The sequence below is a fragment of the Anolis sagrei genome, chromosome 2 (assembly GCF_037176765.1).
Source record: "Anolis sagrei isolate rAnoSag1 chromosome 2, rAnoSag1.mat, whole genome shotgun sequence".
Classification (NCBI taxonomy): Eukaryota; Metazoa; Chordata; class Lepidosauria; order Squamata; family Dactyloidae; genus Anolis; species Anolis sagrei.
Window position 1 is genome coordinate 137,887,127 of NC_090022.1, and position 16,387 is coordinate 137,903,513.

Here is a 16,387-nt window from a genome sequence, read left to right on the forward strand (position 1 = left end):
TCTGTAAATATTCTGCCCTTCAACATAGAAGCCTAGAGTTGGAAGAGACCTCATGGGCCATCCAGTCCAACCCCCTGCCAAGAAGCAGGAAAATCGCATTCAAAGCACCCCCGACAGATGGCCATCCAGCCTCTGCTTAAAAGGGCTTTGGAGAAAGGTCACATTTCGCATGTGCCGTTAAATATTCTGTCATCTTATGATGACCCCATGGACTTCAGAGAGTTTCCTTAGGTGGCTCTGCCAGCCTTTTCCTCGGAAACTCTTTGTTTCTGGCCTCCCATCCAAGTGCTAACCGGGGCTGACCCTACTTAGCTTCATAAGATCAGGTATACAATACAGGGTCGTGATAATCTCAAACTGTGGTCCAAAGAGGGCTTCCTTCTGGGGATGGATGTCAGGATTCAAAGGAGAGAGCAATGCCAGTAGTATAAATGTAGCTTTATAGGAAGGCCAGGATGTGCTCCCTTGCCTTAGGAAGGAGATCAGAACCTGCTATGTAGCAACAGAGTGACATCGCACTACCTTATTTCAATGGGAGTGAGTGTGACACCACTTTGACTGCTCTGGCTCAATGCTGTGGGATCCTGGGAGTTGTCCTTTGGAAGCGGCATTGGCCCTCTTTGACACAGAAGGCCATGGACCCTGTAAAACCACAACTCCCATGATTCCAGAGCACTGAGCCAGGGCAGTTTAAAGTGAGGTCAAATTGCTTTTATTCTTCAGCTTTCATGGCCGAAATTACTGGGCTGTATGGCCATGTTCCAGAAGCATTCTCTCCTGACATTTCGTCTGCATCTATGGCTGGCATCCTCAGAGGATTCCTGCCATAGATGCAGGCGAAACACCAGGAGAGAATGCTTCTGGAACATGGCCATACAGCCCAGAAAACTCGCATAACTGCCATAGATGCAGGTGAAATGTCAGGAGAGAATGCTTCTGGAACATAGCTACACAGCCCGGAAAACTCGCAACAACCCTGCAATACTTCAGATAATCTGAATCAGAGTGATATGGGGCCTTAAAGATTATAAACAACATTTGAATTCTCCCCAGAACAAACAAAAAGGAAGCTGAGCGGTTGTGACAAAAAAGTCATATACTCACTGTAACCTTCTCCGGTTAGTGCTCCGGAGGAAACGGAAAACCCACATTTTTCAGGAAGCACTGTATATGTATCTCCAAGCATTCAGTTACTATATTTAGCATTTATGGTAGGCTCCAAAGACCTAAAAGTTGCAGTAGCAGAGTTGAGGGCAAACAAAAAGAATAATTCCATTAGTAGCAGAACATGCGAATAATACCGCCGTGCATACATTTAATGGTCTACTGCGAGGAACAAAACCTTACAGGACAAACTGGGGACTGAGGGAGAGTGGACTTTTGACCAATTGTTAGGAAAACCCTGTGTCCCATCTAGACTACAACACAATCCCCGTGCAAATACATGTCATGCTTAAAATCCAGGTTCAAGGTACTGGTATTTATTTATTTATCGTGTCAGAAGCGAATTGAGGGTACAGTTGTAATGTGTTTAAAAACGCGAACAAAGTTTTAAAAATTGGCATTCTATTAAATGTACTTTGACCAGTGGCTGGCCACTTGGAGTGCCTCTGGTGTCACTATAAGAAGGTCCTCCATTGTGCATGTGGCAGGGCTCAGGCTGCATTGCAGTTGGTGGGCTGTGGTTTGCTCTTCTCCACACGTGCATGTCATGGACTCCACTTTGTGGCCCCATTTCTTAAGGTTGGCTCTGCATCTCGTGGTGCCAGAGTGCAGTCTGTACAGTGCCTTCCACGTTGCCCAGTCTTCTGTGTGCCCAGGAGGGAGTCTCTCATTTGAGGTTCTGGGTTTTAGCCTGCCACTTTTGGACTCTCGCTTGCTGAGGTGTTCCTGCGAGTATCTCTGTAGATCTTAGAAAGCTATTTCTTGGTTTAAGGTGTTGACATGCTGGCCGATATCCGAACAGGGGATGGGCCGGAGATGTCACTGCCTTGGTCCTTTCATTATTGGCTGTTACTTCCTGGTGTCAGGTGGCACAATACCAGCTAAATTCCTCCATACTGGTACTGGTAATGGTATAATTCCTCCATACTGGTAATGACATTTGAAGGCGTACATGGCATAGGACCTTGGTGTATAAAGGAACACTTCTATTCAAATTTACCTAAACACCGAGATCTGTTGGGATGGTGTTGTCTTTGGCACATCACTTTTTATAGGTTCAATAAGAGAATACCTAAGAGAAGACCTTATCTGATTTGCTACTCCAATAAGGGAAATCCCTCTTCTTCTGGACCAATTAACACTAGTGTCACTTTCATTTCAGTGTGACATTAGAACTTGACTCTTTATTAATGTTTTCAGAGCTTAGAGGTCATGATCTGACTAGGTTAGCGGCTCCCACCTGTGGATCTTCAGATGTTTTGGCCTTCAACTCCCAGAAATCCTAACAGCTGGTAAACTGGCTGGGATTTCTGGGAGTTGTAGGCCAAAACACCTGGAGACACACAAATTGAGGATCATTGGACTAGGTTGTGAAGTTCAGTTTGAGATGTTTGAGGTATATTAAATTTATTTCAACTATTTAAATTGTTTATTTTTTCCCTGCTCTCCATTCTACACCACGAGGTCTTTTAATGTTAGAGTTGAGTATAAATATGTAAATAAACACATTGCATAGAGCACTATTCTTGCACACAGACTCACACAGGCACACATGCATTGCTGGTGGCACAAGAAATGTGGATATTAACATAGATGCCTCTTCTGACCACACAGAAGCCCTGGCTGTGAATTAAATGCACAACCAACTGACTGCCGAACATGCATATAGCTACAATTCTCTCCAACCATATGGAATAAATTAGGGAGAAAAAAACCAGTATGTGGAGACATGGGCTTGTACAGATAACGTGGCGTTGCCTACTGTTAAGGCTGACGTAGAAAACAAACACACCAGTGATTTTCTGCCAGGAGAGATTATCACGAGCTGTGACCTTGAGTGCCTTGGGTGAGGAACAGTCTTCATGAAGGAAAATGTGATTTCTGGGAGACATACGTGGGCTAAACCAGACATGGGCAAACTTCAGCCAAGAGTTTTGGACTTCAACTCCCATCATTCCTAACAGCCTCAGGGCCCTTCCTTTCCCCCCTCAGCCACTTAAGTGTGGGCTAAACCCAGGCTCTGAGGGTTGTTTCCGCTCCTTCTGACTTTTAACAGGTCAACAGTGATCAAAACTGATATTTCCAGCAACCATGAATCATTCCTGGTTATGTTTTAGAGATATTACTTTGGATTCTTTTTTTTTTTTCATTTAATGTTGGTGGGGTGGTAAAGAACACATAAGGAATAGCCCATTGGGTACACAATTCCCATTCCTAGCTTAAACAAAACAGAGATCTAACTAAGATGAAGGAGAGAGAGTAATATTCATGTCACATTTCTAGAACTCTGGATTTCGAAGTGATCCCAGGAGGAGAAAAAGTTGCTGTAATAATTCACTAGAATGATTTTGGCTCTGCCAGCACCATAGTTTAAAGAGGCTGAATTAGCAATGGTAAGTAAGAGTACATCTACACTACAGAATTAATGAAGTTTTAGACCACTTTAACTGCTGTGGATCAATCCAATGTAATCCTGGGGGTTGTAGATTTGTGAAACACCAGCACTCTTTGGCAGAGATGGCTGAAAACATTGTAAAGTTACAACTCCCACGATTCCATAGCATTGAGCCATAGCAGTTAAAGTGGTGTCAAGCTGCATTATTTCTACAGTGTAGATGTGCCCTAAGCTTCACCTAAAAGCTGTGGAAAGTTACTTTTTTGGAGGACCAGTTGCAGAATTCCATAGCCACCCAAAATTATTTTTTCTCAGTTCTACTTACAACTAAAGAACATATGGAAGGGCAAAGGTAAAACAGAAGATCCACAGACTCTTCTCAAATAGAGTTGGCCCTCCCTATCCACAAATTCAACCAATCAGGACTGGAATGGTTAGATAGATAGATATATATTTTCCAAAAAGCAAGTCTTGAGTCTTGCCCAGAGTCACCAGTGGGTCTGAGTGGCAATTCCAGCCCAAGTCTCCAAAGTCCTTGTCCAGCACTCAAATCAGTCCACTGCGCTGGCTTCTATGAAATAATAATAATAATAATAATAATAATAATAATAATCTTTATTTATATTCCACCCTTCTCCCTAAGGGACTCAGAGCAGATTACAGCATTTACATACATAGGCAAACATATACAATGAGACACACAAACAAAGGCAGATACTTTTCCTTTTATTTCTGGCTTCTGGAGACTGCTTTCTCCATTTTCAAGACAAGGAGCCTGCATTGTCACCTCCTGGTTGTGTGGCAGGCAAGATTACTTGCAGCGTCTCTTTGGCTTTTCCTGCCAAAGTGGTACTTATTTACTCACATTTGCATTTTTTCAAACTGCTAGGTTGGCAAGAGCTGGAGCTCACCCCATCTCGCAGATCAAACTGTCGACCTTCAGGTCAGCAGTTCAGCCAATCTTCAGGTCAGCAATTTAGCAGTTTAAGGGATTAACCCATTGCACCACTGCAATATGTATTATACTATAAATTGACATTTTAATATCATTTTAATTTGAAAATTGAAAACATAATAAAAATTAATAATGCTAGCAATAGAAAAGGATTAAAGTTAGGGTCAGAGTTAGTTAGGGATGAGTGTGTGAGTATATGAATATGTCTTTAAAAGGTTTGCGCTCCTAAAAAAAAGATATTCTAGGACTAAAGAGACAGCTCAAGACATTTCAATGGCAAAGAGGAGCCATGGTGTCACCCTGTCAGGATCTCTGACCTTAGAAGCTAGTTTGTGGACTTTGTTTAAATCATAAATGGACCCAAGGCTGAAGGAAAACATCCCACCTGTACCCAGATTTGAACACACAACAGTAACAACCCTCTTCAACATCTTTCCAGGTAGCAATGTTTTCACCCATCTAACAGTCCACAAGGGTAGGACTACCCACAGCAGCAATATACCATTTTTCTTTTAGCCGTGGGACATCGGCAAGAAGGAAAAAAGCATCAGCCTTGTTCTGCCCAGATACTTCCATTCAATTTACAAATTCAATTTCTTAGTCCATGATTTGTAGTGAGATCAATATTTGTTTGTTTTTTATTCATTCAGTCATTTCTGACTCTTCGTGACCTTGTGGACCAGCTCACGCCAGAGCTCCCTGTCGGCCGTAGCCACCCCCAGCTCCTTCAAGGGCAAGCCAGTCACTTTTGCCAATATTTACCATTCCACTTTGCACACTGTAATTCCAGCACAGTGCCGCATAGCACCACGACCACTATGCGGCAGCAAAGCACCACAATTTAATCTTCTGCCACTGTGCTTTCCATGAAACAAGCAATGTTCAGGTTATTCAGAAAGAAAATCTAGAGCTAAAAGACTCTTTGTTCATTCAAGTCAGACTTTGAACTAGAATGCATCCATAAATAGTATTATGTTGAAACAGTGCAGGAGGTAATAATAACTGAGTATACAAGTAAAGTAAAGGTAAAGGTTGTCCCCTGACATTAAGTCTAGTCGTGTCCGACTCTGAGGGTTGGTGCTCATCTCCATTTCTAAGCCAAAGAGCTGGTGTTGTCCATAGACACCTCCAAGGTCAGGTGGCCGGCATGACTGCATGGAGCACCATTACCTTCCCATCGGAGTGGTACCTATTGATCTACTCACATTTGCATGTTTTTGAACTGCTACTATACATACATTTACATAAAACGCAGCAATACATCATATAATATGGTATCCAGTTTATTAGGATCAGTATGACTCCAGTCCTGTGTGTATCTGTTTGGGCATATGTTCCATTGAACTCAATAGTGCCTCCTATTAGCTGCATGGATATGCCTGATATAGTAAATAATATTGAACTCATATCAGTAATAACAATAGAATCATAGACTTCTAGAGCTGGAAGAGACCAAAGGGCCAACCCATTTCTTCAGGAATACACAATCAAAGCCCTCCCGACAGATGGCCATCCAGCCTCTGCTTTAAAACCTCCAGAGAAGGAGGTTCCTCCACCCTCTGAGGCAGCATATTCCACTACTGAACATCTCTTACCGTAAGGAAGTTCTTCCTAAAGTTTGGGTGGAATCTCTTTTCCTGCAGTTTGAAACCATTGCTCTGTGTCCTAGGGCTTTTCCACACAGCCCTATATCCCAGAATATCAAGGCAGGAAATCCCACGTTATCTGAGTGTGGACTCATAATCCAGTTCAAAGCAGATATTGTGGTATTTTGTGCCTTGATATTCTGGGATACAGGACTGTGTGGAAGACCCCGAAGTCTCCAGAGCAGCAGAAAATGCTCGAAAATTGAAATGTTTGAAAGCGTTTTATCTAAAACAGTGGTTCTCAACCTGTGTGTCCCCAGGTGTTTTGGCCTACAACTACCAGAAATCCCAGCCAGTTTACCAGCTTGTTAGATAGGATTTCTGGGAGTTAAAGGCCAAAACATCTGGGAACCACAGGTTGAGAACCACTGATCTAAGAAATTTACCAGAGCAGAAAGGGCCAGCGGTATCATTGGGGGAATTCAGGGGCACAAACACCACCGGGTGACACCATCAGAGGGAGTAACACCAAAATGACTGTCTATAACATTTTTATGCTGTGTTTCAACCGAAAAATATGAGTTTTTAAAATTAACATATCCCCGTAGTTAAGTTATAACTGCCAAAACATGACTGAATGGCCCAGTTGATGTGTTCTGTCTCAATATTCCTGCCAGGCTAACACTCGAGGCTAATTTACAACTTAAACCTTCTAATGCACACATGCTATAATCAGAGCTGTCATTATTACCCAATTACAATGATGCTTTGAATTATATATTGCAAGTGCATGCTTTGTGTTCATACAACTTTTTTTTAACAGTCACTGATTTTGTCATTACATTCAATGATATGTGGGAATTATGAATTACAAGTAACACTAGTACAAAAAATTACTTTATTGCCTAGCATGAAGGCAATACTCAATGCCACAACTGAGAAAGACCCTAAATTACATTATACTGGTGATGGGGAGCCTCAGGTCTTGAGACAAAATATATTATTTATTTAGCTCATTTATATCTCACCCTTCTCACCCCAAAGGGGGCTTAGGGTGGCTTACAACAATGGCACAATTCAATGACTTGAATACATCTAACTATCTGGGTTATTGTAGTTTTTTTCAGGCTATATGGCTATGTTCTAGAGGCATTCTCTCCTGACGTTTCACCTGCATCTATGGCAAGGATCCTCAGAGTTAGTGAGGTCTGTTGGAACTAGGAAAATAGGTTTATATCTGTGGAATGAACAGGGTGGGACAAAGAACTCTTGTCTGCTGGAGCTAGGTGTTAATGTTTCAACTGACCACCTTGATTAGGATTTGATAGCCTGGCAGTGCCTGGGGCAATCTTTTGTTGAGATGTGATTAGATGTCCCTGATTGTTTTCCCTCTGTTGTTTTGCTGTTGTAATTTTAGAGTTTTTAAAATACTGGTAGCCAGATTTTGTTCATTTTCATGGTTTCCTCCTTTCGGTTGAAATTGTCCACATGCTTGTGGATTTCGATGACTTCTCTGTGTAGTCTGACATGGTGGTTGTTAAGAGTGGTCCATCTAACTATCTATCTATACACATAATAAAAGTGACGTGTATGTGGTGGAGGTGTCCACATACATAGACAGACTCTTGCCTCCACAAATATCTATAATTCCCGCTGAGCAGAAGACACCCATGTCCCTCCCTCCAGTGACATTGCAGGCGACAGTGAGCACCATGAACATGTAGCCCCAAACCCTGTTAGTGTCCTCCACAAACACCATATTGCCCCCTACCCAAGTAAAGGCTTTCATGCAGGGACAGTTTCATCCTAGATGTTCTGTTTTTCCTCCACATCCCAGGGCTCCTTTCTCTCTCCATTGCTATGGAATTTGCATGACCCCATCCACTACCTCTCCCTTAACTCTTTCCTACGCTTTCCTATGGCACACTTTCCTATGGCACACAACAAACAGAGAAATTGAGGATTAGGACAAAACTTCAGTGATATTACCTAACATTCCAAAAACAAACAATGCCTTCTTCTAATACGGTCGAGTCCCCAAGCCAGTATAAAAATAAAACAACATAGTTTAAAATTTATCAATCAAACAGTTGCTTGAAATCACGCAATCCGAAAACACCTCTCTTCTGTGATACGTTCATTTTGTAGTTTCCCAGTGAATGTATATCTGGAGTTTTCCCATTTCAAAAACGTTGAAATGTCACTTTTAAGATTTGTAAGTTGCCAATAGGAAGAGGTTTAAATTAAAATGCACTGTTATTTTTTGCCTATGAAAGCCTGTTTGGACCTTGGGAGCTTCCATGATTTTGCTTTGAGAAAAGCGTATCCCTTCCCGTTACACCACTGACCTCCAGGATACATTATAAGGCCATAACCATGATTCCCTTTCTAGAGCATGAAGCAAATGAAGTCCCAAAGCATGTTTTTCCTTTTGCAAAAAGTTAATACGGACTGTTGATTCTTCATCTTGGAAAGAGGGAGTTAATGGCCACCTTTGGGGCCCTTTCCACACAGCTGTATAATATTCCACATTATTCTGGTCTTGTTTGCACTTACTTACCCATGTAGCTCAGGGAGCTACTCCTCTTCCAGAAAACCTAGGAAAGTGTAGTCTTTGGGCATTCAATCAAAACTACACCTTTCCTTTATTCTGGAAAGGGGAGAACTACTCAGGATAAGGGTCGATTAGGCCTGGGCATCAGTTCAATACCCCTGACTGGGATTTCTTGGGTCCTTTTCCTAACCAACTTCCAATAGGCCCATATTGCCAGCTCTTCCATCATTGATGACATATGCAGAAACTAACCAGGGAATATTATTCCAGTGACAGGTAGATGAATCTGATGAGTTGATAAGACCTGGGCATCAGGCAGCTGTCAATAGAACACCTACTGTGTTACTTTTAAAGAGGACCATTTTCATGTATGCAGCAGCACACACACACACACCTTTTGCTGTATCCCAAATATGTTATATGACTACTGGCCTGGCCTCATGCTTACAATGTATGATAAATAGGACCAAGGGCAAAGTGGTGCTTAGCGTGTTGGAAGAGGCAAAAAAAAAAAGAGATCTGTGTTGCAGGGCGGGTGGATGGGTGGTAGGCTGGCCGGCTGGGTGCCCCCGGTGACAGGAGAGGCACGCCAGCTATTTCCCCTGCTGGGCTGCTGCCCCCATTGTCATTCCAGGCCCTGGCTGGCCCCCTCCGCACCGACATACCAGCCCTGGTTGCTGTGATGAGGCGAAGACGGGCTGGCGGCTTCTAATGGGATTATGGGCGCTTCCCCCTCCCCAGACCAGAGACAATGTAAGATGGATGAGCCCACAACTGGTGAGAAACAAGGGGCAGGCTCCAGCCCAGGCCAGGGGGGTGGGATGCGGTGGGAAGCCAGGATTTGGGGGGGGGGGGGGGCACACACTCTAACTGTCCCTTCCCATTGAGGCGCAACAGGATTGGGTCTTCTGTAGGAGCTCTCTGTGGCAAGGCCCCTCAATGATCACTAGCCAGCAAACACAGGAACTGGCTCTTAACTTGGGTCAAGGGCTTGGAATCAGTTGGCCCTCCACATATTACTAGATTCCCAACTCCTAGCTGGATGTGCAGACACATCTGAAGCTATGCTGTTGTACAGCTACCAGGTGCTTCCTGGCTGTTGTGGAAGAGGACTTCCAGAGAGGAGAAAAAGGCCCTCATGATCACTGGAAGGAGGTGAAGCCTCTTCATGTCATTCATATCACCGAGCAAAAATAATTGTGCTGAATTTGGGAAGAGGCAGTGATCCATTTTAAAATGGAGAACAGGAAGAGATGGAACTGATATAGAGAAGAAAGTGAAGCTGAGAAATGTATACACCCGAAGCCCAAAATCAGCACCATTCCTTTTTTGCATTCTCTAGACCAGTGTTTCTCAGCCTGAGGATTGGTACCCCGGGGGGGGGGGGGGGGGGTTGCGAGAGGGTGTCAGAGGGGTTGCCAAAGACCATCAGAAAACACAGTACTTTCTGTGGGTCATGGGGGTTCTGTGTGGAAGTTTGGCCCAATTCTATCGTTGGTGGGATTCAGAATGCTATGTGATTGTAGGTAAACTATAAATCCCAGCAACTACAACTCCCAAATGCCAAGGTCTATTTTCCCCAATCCCCACCTGTATTGAATCCCCACCTGTATTGAATATTTGTGCCAAGTTTGGTACAGATCCATCATTGTTTGAATCCACGGTGCTCTCTGGATGTAGGTGAACTACAGCTCCAAAACTCAAGGTCAATGCCCACCAAACTCTTTCAGTATTTTCTGTTGGTGATGGAGTTCTGTGTGCCAAGTTTGGTTCAATTCCATTGTTGGTGGAGTTCAGAATACTCTTGGATTGTAGGAGAACTATAAATCCCAGCAATCACAACTCCCAAATGACAAAATCAATCCCCCCAACCCCAGCAGTATTCAAATTTGGGTGTTATCGGGAATTTGTGCCAAGTTTGGTCCAGTGAATTAAAATATATTCTGCATATCAGATATTTACATTACAATTCATAACAGTAGCAAAATTACGGTTGTCATGTAGTAATGAAAATAATTTTATGGTTGGGGGTCACCACAACATGAGGAACTGTATTAAGGGGTCGCGGCATTAGGAAGGTTGAGAACCACTGCTCTAGACCTCTTGATGACCCAGCAGTGGCTCTGCAGAATGTCAAGAAACCCTTACTAATCTGTAAGATGTCACAAGACCTTTTGTTATTCCTTGCTACAATGAAAGAAACATGGAGACCTCTAACATGTTCACTGTCTTGCCACAATTTGATTATCTTCTACTCAGTTGGAATATTGTTCCAACCAACTCCAGGATGCCTACACCAGTTTTTCTCAACCTTTTAAACCCTGGAAGAACTCCTGTAATAGTTTTCAGGCCTCAAGGAACCCCTGCATAAAAAAGGTCAGCTAAAAAACCCTCACACCCTCAGTTTTTGTTTGTTTTCTCACTCATAATCTATTCTGCCTTGGTCAGACCACAACTGGAATCACAATGTCCAATTCTGGGCACTGCAATTGAAGGGAGATGTTGACAAGCTGGAATGTATCCAGAGGAGGGTGACTAAAATGATCAAGGGTCTGGAGAACAAGCCCTATGAGGAGCAGCTGAAAGAGCTGGGCATGTTTAGCCTGAAGAAGAGAAGGCTGAGAGAAGGCATGATGATGGCCATGTATAAATATGTGAGGGGAAGCCATAGGGAGGAGGTATCAAGCTTGTTTTCTGCTGCCCCGGAAAGTAGGATGCGGAACAATGGCTTCAAACTACAGGAAAGGAGATTCCACCTGAACATGAGGAAGAACTTCCTGACTGTGAGAGCTGTTTAGCAGTGGAACTCTCTGCCCCAGAATCTGGTGGAGGCTCCTTCTTTGGAGGCTTTTAAGCAGAGGCTGGATGGGAGTGCTTTGAATATGATTTTTCTTCTTCTTGGCAGAATAGGGTTGGACTGGATGGCCCATGAGGTCTTTTCCAACTCAACGATTCTATGATTCTGTGATTTTAATCTCTCACAGCACCCTTAGTGAACTGATTCAGAGGTCTAGGCTTCTTGAATGAGAAACCCTGGTCTACCCTGACTCTCAGAAGCTCTCCAGGATTTCAGGCAGGAGTGTTTGCCAGCCTAATTCAGAGACTGAACCTGAGTTAGGACCTTCAAGGCTTCTTTCTTCCCAGAAAAGGGGGACTTTGGCAAAATACAAGCCAATTCATTCCCTTCTGGTTTGCTTGAACTTCAAAACCACCCATGAACTGATCCTTATATTTTCCCAGCAGGAGGCAGCAAACCCCAGGATTTATTTAGCTTTGCTGAAGAGAGACACCTACTTGAATCCATTGGGATGCTAAGCAGCGCTTGCTTGGCTGTGACTCACCTAATATATGCCTACGTGCTTGTATAAACTTTTATTCATGGCAAGTGTGCTTCTTGTGTCCTCCCTCACATGCAGTCACGTACAGGCTAGGGCAGATATTGATTTGACAATATTCCAATTAGGCCTAGACCTGGCAGTTTATAGCACTGAATTTCTTATTCTCGCTAACCACTAACATTTTTTGGAGTTTCTTTAGAATAAGAAGCTGCTCTAAGCTACATAAAGCTGCTTTGAGTCCCCTTTGGGAAGATAAAACAGGGTGATGATGATGATGATGATGATGTTGCAATGTTGCAATACCAGGCGACAGCAGGATTGAAGAGAAACAACTGGAAAAGCTTACATGATATGAGGATTTAAAGATAGAACTGCAAAGACTCTGGCACAAGCCAGTCAAGGTGGTCCCAGTGGTAATCACCACACTGGGTGCAGTGCCTAAAGACCTTGACCTGCACTTAAAAACAATCAGCACTGACAAAGTTACCATCTGCCAGCTGCAGAAGGCCACCTTACTGGGAACTGCATGCATTATTTGCCGATACATCACACAGTCCTAGACACTTGGCAAGTGTCCGACAAGTGACTTCCAATTTCAGACTGACAGAGTTTTGGAGCACAATACTCCTGACCTCACGATCGTGTTAAAAAACCAAGTACGGATCGTTGATGTTGCAATCCCAGGTGACAGCAGGATTGAAGAGAAACTGGAAAAGCTGACACGATATGAGGACTTAAAGATCGAACTGCAAAGACTCTGGCACCAGCCAGTAAAAGTGATCCCAGTGGTGATCGGCACACTAAACCCAATAGACACTGACAAAATTACTACCTGTCAGCTGCAAAAGGCCACCTTACTGGGATCTGTATGCTTATTCATCAATGCATCACACAGTCCTAGACTCTTGGGAAGTGTCCCATGTATGATCCAACACAACAGCCAGCAGAGTGCTCTTGTTTGCTGTGGACTCATCTTGTGTTTATATTATTATTATTATTATTATTATTATTATTATTATTATTATTATTAATTATTATTAATAATAATACCAACAACAACAATAATCAATAGAAAGCTTCTCCTGTCCCAGATCGAGGGGGAATGGCCAGGGCTTCATGTGGTCACAGCACTTTGTGCTCCTAAATCAGAGGCCGGAACGCTGAGGCCATCAAAATATTGTTGGACTACATCTCCCATCAGATCTAGCCACTGCTGAGAAAGGCCCCATGATTCCACCCTTTACTAGACTAAGGAGCAAAATATTACCTTGTTTCTGATTTCAGGATTTAATATGTCAAATGTTTCAAAGCTATTGCCAAAAGGCAGCATTAAAAAAAACTGTATGTCTGTGTTTCACTCTAGGTGAGAGCAGTCAACTACAGCAGCAAAAAATAAAAGCGAGAGGGCACAAAACAACATGCAGATTCTCATGGCATTTGTGTTTGCTAGTTTATAGGAATAAATATAAATATGTCTGTCTGCATATAGTTCTGAGCGTTATATGAGGACTTCCAAGAGACCAAGGATGGGATCTGTACTCAGCCATGGGAACCATTGGAACCTCAGCAAGTCTCATTCTCAAAGGAAAGCAATGGAAAACTCACTCTGAACAAATCTTGCAAAAGTCCTGATAGGGCTAACAAATGTTAGGGATAAAGACGCTACAAATGTTGAGGTAGATAGCATTATTTACATAGAAATACAATCCTAGTATGAAGGACTAGGTTATTTTTGTGTCAAGAGCGACTTGAGAAACTGTAAGTTGCTTCTGGTGTGAGAGAATTGGCTACCTCCAAGGATGTTGCCCAGTGGACGCCTGGATGTTTTACCATCCTGTGAGAGGCTTCTTTCATGTCCCCACATGAGAAGCTGGAGCTGACAGACAGAAGCTCACCTCGCTCCCCGATTTCAAACTGATAACCTTTTGGTCAGCAGTCCAGGGACTCCTAGGACAAGGTAACCCCTGGGTGTGTCTTCGGTCTGAGGCTCAAATACTATATGTTCATTTACAACTTGAAGGCTCTTCCTGCTTTTCCTAGACTAGGCAAACTTCAAACTAAAGATAATACCTTTAATATCATCTGCCCATCCTATTAATTTCTTAATAAAATATTTGGTTCTTGTAGGCTTCAATAGCTCTTGCTTCCCAATTCCAACAGAAAAGGTGACTGGAGATTGCCTCAAGTGAGCAATCCTGGCAGCCAGTGGCAGGGCATTGGAGAGCAGTGTGCTAAGCCCTTTATGCAACCATTCTGAAAAGATCAGGCATTCACCCATTCTCTTGCTGACTGATTACATTCACAGCAGCCACAAGGGAAAATGATCCTGCATGGAAGTAGAGTGCCAAGTGCCAAACCCACTAAACATATGCTAATAGCTAGAGTCTTAAAAGAGGGTCATCATATTATCAGCAAGAGCAAACCCAGTTCTCTGGACACCTGGCCTTTTATAATTATCCATACACAAGAGGGCAAAGTTAGCATGGTAGCAATATTCATGGGAGAAGCTCAGGGTTTGCAGAAGCATAGAAAGTCTTTAAATCCGAAACTGGGAGGGATCCTAACACAGCAAGCTCAGTGAACACAAATTGAGGGATGACAGCACCAAGTGACATCCTAGAAAAAGAGCATGACTTGCTTGTTGAAATATGATTACTTCACCCTGCTGTTTTTGTAACAAGTCCAAGTTATTACATTTATATCCCATTTTTCTCCTGTGGAACTCTTGAGTAACACACATAATTCTTGGGTAGCCTCTACTCCCAAATGCGGGCCAGATCCAGATACTTAGTTTCATCAAGCTTTCTGCAATCACATGTCTCTAAGATAAGGCTATGCATATCCCTGGGACTGAGAAACACTAATATAGAGTTTATACAGTCACTGATTTTAAGATGCTTTGCTACAAGGAGTGTGCTCCTTCCATGATGGTGCAATGACAACTATTGTTTGGCATTTGATGAATTTTGAAGTGTACTATCCATGCAAGGAGAGTTTTAAGTGTGACAATCAGGAAAGGAGAACTGTCCCCTTTTAAGGGGGAATCTAGCTTTAAAAAAGAAAGGTAAAGTCAATGTTCTTTTTTAAAGACTGGGATGAGGAACTCTGGACTCTAAGGATGTTTTAGGATACAACCACTACACCTTGTAACTATTTAATCTGCTGGCTGTAGCTTCTAGAAATTAAGACTCAATACATCTGGAGAGCAAAAGGTTCCCCACTTTTTGTAGCTTTGAAGGCATGTGTCCTATGGTACAAGTTCAGGCCTCAAATGCTGAAAACGTGAAGGATGTTTTTGCACAAGGGACCTGTGGAGTCTACTTCCCAATTACTCCTGGTCTCAAGGCTCCAAACAGGAAAAGAACAGATGGAATGTAACACAAATATATGACAATAGGGTTCAGTAGGAAATCGAGAAAAGTAATGTTTGCAGTTAGTTTTCCTTATGAAACTTGAAGCTACTTTAAAGAGGTTTACAACACAAATGTGAATAGTGCATACGCTATAATGCTTGTAACATTGCAAATACCTCTTTTGCTGCATGAGCAGAGCAATGGAGGAGGCTCCAAAGTAGATACCTATGTTTTGTTTCTAGATCCCAAAACAGAAGTAATCACAACTTCTATACAGGACAGCAAAGGTTCATGCTCTTACGAATCCTCTTAAGTTAAAACAATGGCTATAGTGTGTGGCAAAGGATGGGATTAGCAAAGGCTTGAGAGGACCCGAGAAAAGGGAATGGAAAGTTTCTCCATTTCCTCATGTTGTCTCTAAGAGGTTCACTCCAATGAGGCTGCCAAAAAACCAGATTTTTTTCTACTTCAGTAGTTGTCAGGCTGGTATCACTAAATGGCAAAAATCTACCAAGACAACTTGTCTATCATTATAAACTATCTTTGCTGTAATGTGCCAACACTAGGAAGTATGCTGTTGGTTTGTGTGTGTGTGTGTGTGTGTGTGTGTGTGTGTGAGTGAGTGAGTGTCAGGAGCAACTTCAAAAACTGCAAGTCGCTTCTGGTGAGAGAGAATTGGCAGTCTGCAAGGACGTTACCTAGGGGATGCCTGTATGTTTTCATGTTTTGCCATCCTTGTGGGAGGCTTCTCTCATGTCCCCACATAGGAAGCTGGAGCTGACAGAGGGAGCTCAACCCGCTTTCCCCCGATTCAAACTGCTGACCTGTTGGTTAGCAGTCCTTATGGCACAAGGGTTTAACCCATTGTGCTACTGGGGGCTCCAGTATAATGGATGAGTTCAAAAGGACTACCAATATGCTTTTCTATGAGGTGGTGGGGTTTTCTAGTTGGAGATCCTAGTAGAGCAGGGAGTTGGACTGATGGGATGTGAAGCTCCTTCCAACTCTACAATCCTGTGAAACTGACTGACAAACAGAGTGC